Here is a 12,621-nt window from a genome sequence, read left to right as displayed (position 1 = left end):
ATGGTGCTTTCGATGTTTATTCAGATTCAAGGTCATGTCCGTGGTGGGGGGATATTTTGGTTTCTTTGTGATCTCTAACCACTAGATCGATTGAGTAATAACTTATTGCAAGTAGCCAAATATTCAGCTCTTAATTTCTTAGAACTACTATAAAGTTCCTCTTATATTCCTCTTATGTTAGCAAGTTTGAACTCTACATTGATTGAAGAATTGCACAGTTCATTTCGATTTATTACATCGTGCGTGTAGATCATCACATAAAAAAGAGGTCTATGAAGATGTATGATAAGCATTAACTTATGTATCAATTTCTCCATCCACAACATACATCTCAAACTCTCTAATAGCATATATATATATATATATATATATATATATATATATAAGATATTTTGTATGTCAATATATTTGTTACTTCTTGCTCTTTCTTTCTTTTCGTTTGTTATTTTTTCCTCTTTCATGTTATGAATATTTTTAAAGAAAATATGAACTATGGTCCACCTATTGTATTTATGCTCGAGAAGGAACCAATCATTTGGAGATATTTTGAGAGGCTTACTTTTATTTTATTTATTGGGTTTCGCGAACATCGGTGTTATAATATGCTCTTCGAGTTTTAGTTGAAATTTATTTTGCTTTTTCTATGTGCATACTTATGTTTGAAACGAAATGTGTCCATATATACAAATAAAAACAATGAGGGAAGACAATTTGATTTATTTATTTGATTTATTATTTTTTGCAAGGAGTGCTCATAATGAAGAATAGTTGCTTCATTATCGGGACTCCCAAACATTGTGAATCGTTGGACGACTCTGCACAATTTGAATTTATCCTTCTCTACCTATGGACGCTGCCCATGGAGAGATCTGTTTACATCTTTCCAATACGGGATAGAGTCCCATGAAAGATACACACATATTTGCGAACATCTTCTGTCTTAACAATAAGGTTGCCTTCTTCCATGTCCTCATCCTGTCATCTCTAAGTACTACCCAACGACGCGCCAATATTTCAAGGCAACTTCAAAAGCTTAACATGAATCTATTTACCCTCAAAACAATTGTTAGTGTATTGTGTATTTTGTTTTGTGTTTTGCGTTACCTTAGATTTTTATTGGACTGAATCTTTAAAAATAAAATTAGTTCTCTTAATTGAAACGGTGGTATATCTTGATAAATATGTTGTTATATTTGATTATTGTTTTATTGACCTACTGCCTTTTTCACTAATTTAGTTAGTTTGACAAATTTGACTCTTATTATTAGAATATGGCTAATTTTCACAGTAATCAAAATATGGCTAGCATTTTGTGTGACACAGTGCATTTAGAAATACAAATTTAGCTTCATTTTCATTTACACATTTACAGATTGAATGGCTTTATGCACTTATTATACAGGCGCAACGCGCGTGCCAATTTGCTAGTTTGATTAATTGTGATGGCAGCATCACAAATAAAAAAAAAGTCAATATGCATTTTATTACCCGTATATTACTGCATTACAGTCCCTCTTACATTTAATGAAAAGACAACTCATAGATTTTATTGCCCTTTTCAGATTAAAGAGTATTTCAGACCACTTATCATAAAAGTTGTGTCTTAGCACCAAAAGGAGCCTTAATCACACTTATTATGAAGATCAGTAGTTGCTGTGGAAAAATGCTGAAAAAGTCAAAATCAACCGGTCAAAGTCAACAGTCAAAGAACTCAAATCAGAAGACCAAAGATAGAGGATCTTATTTCAAATTATGAAGGCTTATCCCTAACCCTATCTTGGTCAAGAAGGCACCTATAAAGTTAAAGCAAAACTGAAATGGGTGAGGTGTCTTGTTTAGAATGGATGAGGGCAAATTTGTAAAAGGAAAAAGTAGGGGTATATAAACAGAAAGCAAATGAGAGAGAACTCATCCATTGTCTTAGGATCCAAACCATTTGGTTTGTTTATTTTCTTGTCTTGTTTTTAATTTCATGTTTTTAATTTCTTGTTATTTCATTTCCTTTATTTCAATCAACTTGTTATTTCATTTCTTTTATTTCAATCAACCTATTATTGTTCTTTGTTTCAATCTTCATCTTGTTTGCTTGTTTCAATTCAATGTTTTAATCAATCTTCATTTCAATGTTTCAATCAATCTTCATTTCATGTTTTTAACTCATTTTAATCTACAATCAAAGCTTTCAAGTTCATTAGCTTATAACCATTCTAAGATTAAAAAATGTGCATTTCTTCTTCTATATCCCCCACTCAAACTCTAAACAATTTAGGATGAACCTCAACTTCTAAACTCTTTTGAAGTATACTTCCACCAATACTACAGCTTCATGCCTTAACCTGCACCAAATCAAAAATAGTTTCAGCAACAACTCCCCCACCTTCACCCCACCTCATATCCACTTTCAATTTAACCAAAACACTCTCCAATGGCTGCCAATCGAAATATTGTTCCCGAGATGGATTTTTCTAATCTCTTTGATTCAGTGATTTTTGATGTTTTCTTCAGAGCACAAATCCTTAGAAGAGATTGGAGGCCACTCTTGCTAGAACCCACCGCCCATTACTCCCCTTCTCTTGTTCAAGCTTTTTACCGCGGCTTAGCTCGCGATAATGAAGGCTTGGTTACCATATCATGTGTTCACTAGACAAATAGTTAGAATGGTTTTAGGCATGGAAGCGCGACACGAGGTACCCGAGAGTCAGCAGTTTCATGGAAGTGTTCAATTTTATGCACGCTACTATGTTAGAGGGCGAGTACGTCAATGGTTCCACTTGCGCTAGGTAGACTTTTCTGAGAAAGAACCAGTTGGCAGTGGCAACGTGGATTGCACACAACCTAATGAGTATGACAAAACCTTCAGATATCAGTAAGTCAATCCTTCACATTCTTTGGATTTTACAAACCCAGAACAAAGGGTTTTGTATTGCTTCTTTCCTGTGGGACCAGCTTTCTCAGTGTAGACGGAGTACTACTCCTCTTCCTACCATTGTAACTAGGCTCATGCTTAATTAGGGAGCAGTAGTTCCGACTGACTTTGTGGAAGTCAAGTCTGCCACATTCACTCTTGTCTACCTTCATTGTGTTCAGCACAACTGGTCCCCAGAGGCTGCACAAGAGATCAAGCACAATCTCGACGATGATGACGCTCCACCTCCACCTCTAGTAGACTACTTTGCTCCAGGAGCTCTGTCTTAGTTCACGCGTCCCTTGTATGTTTTGCAATTCATGCATGAGGGTCAGCGTTTACTACATCAGCAGTTAACTACTATTCAGCAAAAGCAGCGCACCTTTCATGATAGCACTCTCCAGATGCTTCAGGAGCTGCAAGATGAGATAGTTCCACCGGCTTCTGAGAGAACCCAACAAGATAGGAGAGGCAGGAGTAGCTCGAGTTCAACTCGACGTCGTTAGTTATCTCGCGCGGAATCTGACCAGGCAACTCCTTAGTGTCCACATAGTTAATTGTTATTTATTGTCGTTGTAGTCCCTGTTTTTACTTTCTGCACTTCTAGTTTTTCGTAGTCTTATATGTTATAGATGTTTGTGTTTTGTGGAATGTATGAGCAGAAGGATATACAAATACATCATGCCCAAATTTTATTATTTTCTACACTATGCATGTTTTACAAATAAAATTCAAAAAATCCAAAAATTTCATGTTAGAATAATTACATTTTTTACCATTTAGATAAACCATGTATTTCTTATTCTATATCTATTAACCCACGCGCCAAAATTGTTTGGGGGTGGTATATTTTTATAACGAAGAACAAAGTACAGGTTACTGCCATTTTTGCTCATATTCTTATGGTAATCTTTTTTCTTTTCTTCATACTTTGAGGACAAAGCATATTTCTGTTTGGGGGTGGTATAGTAACATTTTGCAAAAACTAGGCCTTTATTAATTAGTATTTCTTATATTAGATAAATTTTCTATATTTCTTTCTTTCTGAAAATATTTTGAAAAGACTAAAAATATTTTTTTTTCTGTTTAGTACTAAAAGTTTTGTTTTCCTTTTTCTATGATGAATAAAAGGTTTAGAAGTCTCATTATAGCAATAGAGTAAGGATTCGTTCTTCGAACTCAGACTAATATACATACAATAGTTTATGCACCTTTTCATGGATGGCATGCATTATTATTTGATTGTATATAGCAGTGAGTTTCCAAGACCAAGGTTAAAACAGTTAAGTTCCATATTATATGAGAATCTAGCCAAAAGCCTCATCTGAATGATTATTGAGTGATGACACAAGGATGTCCGGATAGAAAGATAATACGTCCACTTGCTTAATCACCACGACATATCCTAGGAGAGAATTTAGGCCCTTTTTGGATCGATATAGCCAAATAAATGTTAAAAACCCAAAAAGATAATTTTTCCTCTAGTAACTCCCCTTGAGCATTCACCAAATTCTAAAAGCCTTTTTATCTCTTCGCCATCAATCCTAAAACTGTTACTACACACACAATAAAAATCTTCCCAAGCTGACGAGTTGAAAATTGGATGATCTGTAAAAAAGAGAAGAGAAGGTCTTGTACAAAAATAGAATAGTTAGAAGCTTCGAAAGAAGAAGAAAAGAAAGAAAAGATTCAAAGATCAAAACCTCCCAAAAGTTCAAAATTAAAAGGAATCGATTTCAAAAGAAACAAAAGCAAAGTTAGAACTCCCAAAATTCAAAATCTTATAGAGTCACAAAGCCAAAGGGCTAAAAGAATGAATCACAATTTTGGAAGCAAAGAACAAAATGAGGTTTTTCTCTACTTACAAATATCCTGAAAACCCAATTTCTCAACTTATCAGAGTTTGTTTTCCTTTCTCTTTATTTCTAAACCACTACCTTATCCCCGTAATTCCTAATAAAAGACCTCTAGCTCAACTAGGAATAAGATAGTGTGATAGTAAGTGGATATTGCGGTCAATCGACCCCGGTTTCCTTGGACGTCATTCGAGTATGTGAGGAATAAAAGTGCCCTCTACACTTAAGAAAATGAAACTTGAGTGAATCTATCAGAGAGTTGTGATTGCAACATTCCCCTGTGAGGACCCAACTTAAGGACGCTCTCTAAAAGTTTTAGAAATGACTCTGCTTTTGCATTTCACCGCTCATGTTTTGCATGTTTATCTTTAGATGATTAAACTACTGTATATATATTATTCTGAGTTCAAAGGAGCTTTTATTTATTCCCCTCTAATGAGATGTATAAACCTCTAAGAATAAATAAGGAAACAAGACCCTTTATACTAGATAGAGGAAGTTTGTGAGTACCTTCTCTAGAAAACTCTCACGAGGCTTAAGCTCGTCCACTAGGGAAGTCATAGTAGTTTAAGGCCTTGTTGCATATGGTCAATGCAATCGCACTCTGCGAAACGAGATTAGTATAATAAATCACACATTTGTGATCTTAGTTTTGCTCTCATCTTTTGTTTGAGGACAAGCAAAATACTATTTGGGGGTAGTTGATCAGTCCCCAAATGTGTGTTTTATTACCATTACAATGCTTCATATTTGCCCTTCTTATGTTTAATGAACAGTCAACTTATAACTTTTGCTACTGTTTGCAGGATACATGCTATTTATATTCCTAATACGTGCATTTTGACACAAAAAGGATGGCTATTTACGCTGCTTGGGAAGATTCCAGTTTCGGAGCAAAGTTGCTGGAAAGTCAAAGTCAAAAGTCAAGGTCAAAAGTCAAGTAAACTATTAAAGTCAAAGACTCAAGAACTTAAGGCTAGAAACTACAGACCCAGGGACATAAAACCAAAATCAAGACTTATCTTATGTGGGCTTAGGTCAAGGGCCCATAAGTTTGTTTCTAGAAGGAATGATATAATTGTAAATGGTGTCCTATATAAACCAAAGGTGTAGAGAAAGATCTTTACCCTAGATCTAAATCTTTGGTCATTAGGAGTAGGTTAAATATTTTTAATTTAAATTGTTATTTACTTATTTTCCATTTTCGTGTTCTTCAAGCTTTAGTGTAAACCAAGTTCTTCATCAATTCAATAAAAGTTTTCTAATTCATTTCAATACAAGTTTTCTAAATCATTTCAATACAAGTTAAAAATTGAGAGTAATTCCAAATTAAATAGCCAAAAGAGACTAAGAGAGAAGAGTTACAAAGTTTGGTGTTTCATCCATCAAAAACCCTCCTCTAAACAAAGAATCTAAGATGAACAACAAAACCTTTTCCACCACTATCAAACAACATCCTTCAGTGCCCTCACCGCAAGATTCCAGGCTCGGACTTCCAGGTTCTTCTTTTCTAACTTCCAGTACTTACTTTTATTACTTGTTTGTTATATCTACTCCAAAAATTATACCGGAATAGTCTTTTAAGGACCTATTTCTCAATGATAAGTACGGTGCATATTTTATAACATGATTATGGAGTACGATTGAGAAACCCTACTGGTAAGACCTAATCAAATTTATTCTCCTGCACTTACTACATATTTTTATGAGCATATTGAATTCTATACATGCTCTCCTGGTGAAGATGGACTCATAGTGACATTAGATGACAAACCTTGTTTACTGACTAAGTACTTAATTGCATGTGCCTTAGAAATTCTAACCGCTGCCCCACATACCCAGATTAATTATATAGATGATAATGACAACCATTATGATTGGGTAAACTTCTACAAGACCTATGGTGCTAGTATATTTCGAGTAGAACACCAAGGCCAACATAATGTATCCTTAGGAAGCATGGCCCTTAATACAGAGGCCTTGCTATGCTTTTCCTTAAGCTTAATGTCCTAGGAGATTGGCACTTCAAATCTTCGGATTCCCGTGCATGCAACGCCTTCTTTGCTTTAGTAGAAGGGCGTTGGTATTATTATATATCCAAAACCATAGTGGATGGTCTTGCAAGAGCACAGACTATAAGGCATTAGTACCTTCTTATGCCAGTCATAGTAATACGTATAATGACCTTATTTTTCCCAGAATTTTGTACACGTTTCATTGATTGGGTCAAGGTTGATACAATGCGCACGACAAACTCTATAGTCGGTTCTTTACGTGTTATGGTTTGGCCTGGTTGGCGCCTACAACCTCACCTATTAGCCCCATATATCCCGTCTGACCAAATTGCACTAAATAGGTTGGCTAGGGTAGATAAAAATAGAATGAAGGAATGTAAAGTAGTCATAGATAGTCAAGACTTAAATGAGCCTCATTTCACAAGTGAGGAGCAAACGGAGGATAATGCTTGATTACCTCAACTATATATGGTAATATTTATATTTCTTGTTAGAGTTCGCTTATGTCCCAAACGACTTTTTATTTTCCGGTTATCTCCATAATGGATGGAACTCATATACGAGTTGCATCTGTATTTTATTCTTTATATTTGTATCGTTTTAACTTTCTTTTACAAGTGATCCCATTTCCAAGCACGTTTATATGATACTCTCTATCCTTTATTTTCATTCCATACTTTGAGGACAAAGCATGATTTTGTTTGGGGCTGGTATAGAAACACGCTATAAATGTTTAAGGACATATTAGGTTGTATATTACGTATTATTTGTCATATAAAAGTAAAAAAGACATAAAAATAGTTTATACTATGCACTTAGGATAATTGTATTATTTCCATTTCCATGATGATATTAATCTAGAAATCTCAAGTAGCAATAGAATTAAGCGTAGTTCTTAGAAACTTAGGTTAATACGTAAGTAATAGTCATTGCATCTTTTCATTTACATCTTGCATGAGCATGTATGAATGTACTTGGCAGTATTTTTCTGAGACCTATGTTAGACTACTTGATTTTACATATCCTGTGATATTCTAGCGTAAATGCCTTATATGAGTGAGTATCTGAGTGATGACACAAAGGAGACATATAATATGAATAGAGAAATCACACATCCACTTGCTTGATCACCATACCATATCATAAGCGAGAATTTAGACCCTTTTTGGATCAATATATCTAAAAATTCATACATATAAGTAATTATCCGCTAGTCACCCCTATGAGCCTTTTCACAACTACAAATTCTTTACCCATCTTTTAAACCAATAAAAATAAGCCTACCCATCTTTGAATGAGTTTGAGAATAGGTTGAGTAAAGAGAATAAAGAGAAAAAGCTGTGGAAAACAAAAATTAGTTAGTTGTTTCAGAAAAGAAAAGAAGTTTCCATCAAAAGAAAAGAAAATAAAATAAAATAAAAAGAAAAATAGAAATAAAATAAAAACTCTAAAAAAATAGAATAAAATGAGTCAAAAAGTCAAAATAAAAAGGTTAAGGATGGAAACTAAGTGTAGAAGCAAAGTAAGAACAAGGTTTTCTCTAGTTACATGTAATTGAAGACCCTATTATCTCTGACTTGTTTATTTGAATATCCATTCCATTTCTTCTTAAACCATCACCTCAGCCTCGTATCACCTAATAAAGACATCTAGCTTAATTACGATTAATTTGGTGTGATAGTAAGTGGTTAATGTGATTGATTGACCTTGGCTCCTTTGGATGTCATTGAGATTGTGAGGAAATGTTTGCCCACTGCACACTCAAGTGAGCCAACTTGAGTGGAAAAATCAGAGTATTTTTGTCTTGACAAATTGTGATGACCTACTTAAGGACGCTATTCTGAAAGTTTCAGAAACGGACCTGCCATTGCATTTCATAACATAGTTCATAGCATGCATGTGTATCTTTAGATGATTTGATTATTATGCGTGTATTAGCTTAGGTTTCCAAAGCATTGTTCTTATTATATTGTTATTGAGATGTATAGATATCTGAGATTAATTAAGAAATTTTTTTTTATCTCTTAGTCGTTGTAGTATAAATGAAGTTTGTGAGTACCTTCTCTGGAAAACTCTCACGATGCTATAACTCGTCCACTAGGGAATTCCTAGTGGTTTAAGGCCTTATTGCATATAGTCAATGCAATCGCACTGTGCGAAACAAGATTAGTTAGGACCACATTTTTTTGCCACTTATCTGTTTTTATTTCTCATATTTGCTTGAGGACAAGCAAAATACTATTTGGGGGTGGTGTGATAAGCACCCAAAAATGTATTTTAAACCCCTTAATAGTATTCTACTTAGGCCAATTATGTTTATAATAAATGAGAGTTAGTATTGTTTACTTGTTTTTGTGCATTTCAAGACTTAAAGTTGATTAGGTGACTAAAGGCACCACTTTTGCATAGAAAACGAGTCAAGATGATTGCTGAGGAAGTTCTACATTTAAAGCCCAAGAATCATAGAGAAAAGTCTTTGTCAAGCCCAGTCAAAGTCAATCCGGGTAAAAAAAATAGAAAAGTCAACAGAACTTCAACACACCATATCTTTGGACTCTGGCCTCGAAATTGGGCCTACTTTATGTCAAAACGATCAACTCGAAATAAGCTTTTCAATAGACCCAACCTTGCCCCAATCAGAGCTGTAAAGGTGGGCAAAAAGGGGACTGAAATAATTTTAGTAGAATTGGCCTTTTCAGACTTGACATAATGGACTTTGGGCTTACTTTAGAGGCCCAAAGTCCCCATTTTTTACTCATGCACGAAAATGTAACCCTAACCCTCTCCTATATAAAGAGGGTTAAGACAAAATTTATTCTCTCCTCTTCTAGCTTCCTCCGTTTAGTCTCTAATTAGTTTAGTTTAAATTATGTTTACATTCTTTAGTTTAGAATAGTTTAATTGTAGTCTCCATTATTTCCCATCAATAAAAAGCTTTAATTTAATTTCAATTATGTCTTCTTATTATTGTTTTAGTGTAATGATTCTAATGACACAAGGTCAATCCTCAATTAGAAGAGGTTTATAAAGCCATGTGAGGATGAGTAGCTATTAGTATTATTGTTTTGCATAAAAAACGTCAAGTTATTCATTATGAGTGTCTAGAGATAGAACTCATAATGGGAAACTAGAGTTTAGAGCTACTACCAAATAGATTTGTGGTGGAGCTAAACTCTCATGCTAGTTAAGCCTTGATCCGAGAGGACTTGGTCTTCACTAGGGATAAAACAAGCGATTCGATACTAACTAATAGTCAATCAAATCGCGTGGCGGATTAAACCCCTTCTAATATCTTCTCTTGTCATTTAAATTCAATGTTTTCACCCTTAAATCTACTGTTTTGACTCTCACTAGTAAAACATATTTCTAATCTAAACTTGTATTCAAGTAGTGTACGACTAGAGTTTGACAAACACGACTACTTTTTATCACATGATTTAGAGAGTTTCTCATCATTAATTCTACTGTTTCTTCATCATTAATTCTACTATTTCTTCATCTCCATATTACTGTTCATATAATCAAAAGAAGATTATTTATTATCACTTAGCATAGAGTTGGTCATTATATGCATATGTTTGCCTCAAATCTAGTCTCAAACATGACAATTGATACCTCCACCACCTAGAGATCCTCTAAGGTGTTTGGACAAATACGAATCTTTTTTAGAATTTGTTAAAATTGTGTATACGTGTTAGTGTGTAGTTTGTTGATTTGGTAACAATCCCAAACTTTGGGGCCTTGATGATGGGCTCTGTTTGGTTGCACCCGGTAGCACACCCTCAAGCCCCCAGCCCTAGTCAACTAGTCAAGCAGTGGTTGTAACTTTCAAAATATAATATTATCGACTTGTTTGTTTTGGCTCCATCACTGTATTGCCTTGGGTAAGGTAAGGTAAGGTAACAAAATGGGAGTTAGACACAATCATCGGAATAGTTCAATTGAATATTTTGATTTTTGAGCTGTCATGGCTGAGATACTCTATTGCTATATATACTGGCATAACCACGGACAGAAAGTGATTTCGTGCTGAAAATAACCGTCAACCCGCAACAAGAACGCCGGGTCCAATCTCGATTCAAAGAGGAGTTGTGTGTCGTAGAGGAGTCCTATCAATATCAAAACTATGGCCAAAGTCGGCATGTACTATATAACAACAACGGATCAATTACTTCTTCTGGGTCCCATTCCCATTCCCATAGAAGAAGAAGAAGATGATCATAATTACATACATTCAAACGTATTTTAGCTACGGATTAATAGCGTTTCTTGGAGTAATTAGAGATCTTTTTAGAATATTTCTCGAGTTTTTAAACTCTACCGATGATCAAGTACGTTCTTTCTTTACTTCTTCGTTGTAAGTTTTATATTTCATATCTTCATTGATCGATAATTTTTCCTTTTTATGAATGGTTGACATTCCAGGGTTATGCTCCAATCTGTCCACGATTTGAAGATTTATATATTCGTCGCCTCTATCTTCGTATACAGGTATTATTTTTCCTTGACAGTAATTAACTTTGACGTGATCGATATTGCTTGGTGATTAAGTTCTCTTCCTTTTCAATATTGAAATATAAACAAAAGTACTTTATTATGATATTGTCATTAAATATGAAATAATTTTATACGTGTATATCATAAGAAGTTAATATCTTATACTTTCTCATAACGGTAGGGATTTTTTTTGGTAGGCAAGCGGGGTTGTTATTGAGGTTCCGACGATTGCTTGAAACTAATTATAAAGATGCCCAGTTCTTGGATTCAAAATAATTAGCCTCTTTATACTTGTGTCACACCCTACTAATTAAAATATTTATTATTTCTTACACCCCGACAGAAGTTATCTCTCTACATTTATATCTTCTAATTCAGTTACACTATCAGTCAGCACAATATAATGTTTATGGTTGAAGTACTGCTGTTTACTGCGGTAGTTTTTAGCTTTATATTTCGTTCTAGGACATTGAAACTTCCATTATCTATCTAAATATTTGGGCGTGCAGGACTGCTTTAATAGGCCAATTGCAAGTGCACCTGATGCATGGTTTGATGTGGACAATAACAAGACGCTGAAGTTAGTATAGACTTTTCTAATTCCTTTTGTATTATATTATGAGTTCTATATGTCTTCAGTGCGCGTGATGTATGGCTACGCACAATTCCTGACCACATATTTTCCAACCCGTAACCGGTAGCCGAAGTGCCCACCTAAGGGTAGCGTTGGTATTTCACATATTTTGATTCATCCCCAATTTATTGTATTTTCTATTCTTCTCAATTAAATTGCGCGCCCAAATCTTCTCACCCCTTTCACCCCTTTCACCTCTTCTTAAATTCATGGTCAATCATTTACTTCTTTCACTCTCTAAAGTTTACAGCAAGGAAGTAGAGCAAAAAAGAGTGACAGCAACCAACAACACTACACGGCTTGAATACGTTCGAACATTGAGGTTAGTTTATCATCCAATCACTGAAGTCGATTTAATCTTTCCTCTTCTCTTTAAGGTACATTAGAATTTTTCATATTTAGGTCGTTTGTACTAAAAAAAAGTTTTCTTTATTTAGGTAGGCGCTCCTATGACGAATCGAATAAGGCTCGATGATGACGAAGAGTTTCTTAGAAGTCTATGTTTCGAAAGTTTTGGGTATGATGAAAGTGATTATCTGGATGTGGAATCAACTGTTTCCCTGATGGAGAATGAAAATATTGACAGTAGTTCAAGACCTCGGACGAGGCCTACACTATTTATAATGAGTATGCCAAATCAGTTGGCTTCAGTGTTCATAAGGATGTTTATAGAATTCATCCAAATGGAGTTGCTATTAAGCGGAGATTTGTGTG

At 34.6% G+C, this 12,621-nt stretch overlaps 1 long non-coding RNA gene across 1 annotated transcript; it reads left to right on the top strand.

Moving 5' to 3' along the window:
- Positions 1 to 10,750: 10,750 nt before the first annotated feature.
- On the top strand, positions 10,751 to 11,834 carry LOC147509810 (uncharacterized). Its single transcript, XR_015218610.1, has 3 exons — positions 10,751 to 11,107; positions 11,202 to 11,267; positions 11,783 to 11,834. It is a non-coding gene; the product is annotated as an uncharacterized LOC147509810 (long non-coding RNA).
- The last annotated feature ends 787 nt before the right edge of the window (positions 11,835 to 12,621 follow it).

This window comes from Coptis chinensis, chromosome 3 (assembly GCF_015680905.1).
Source record: "Coptis chinensis isolate HL-2020 chromosome 3, ASM1568090v1, whole genome shotgun sequence".
NCBI lineage: Eukaryota > Viridiplantae > Streptophyta > Magnoliopsida > Ranunculales > Ranunculaceae > Coptis > Coptis chinensis.
The sequence above is the reverse complement of the archived record's forward strand: the minus strand, read 5'-3'. Positions and strand labels throughout refer to the sequence as shown.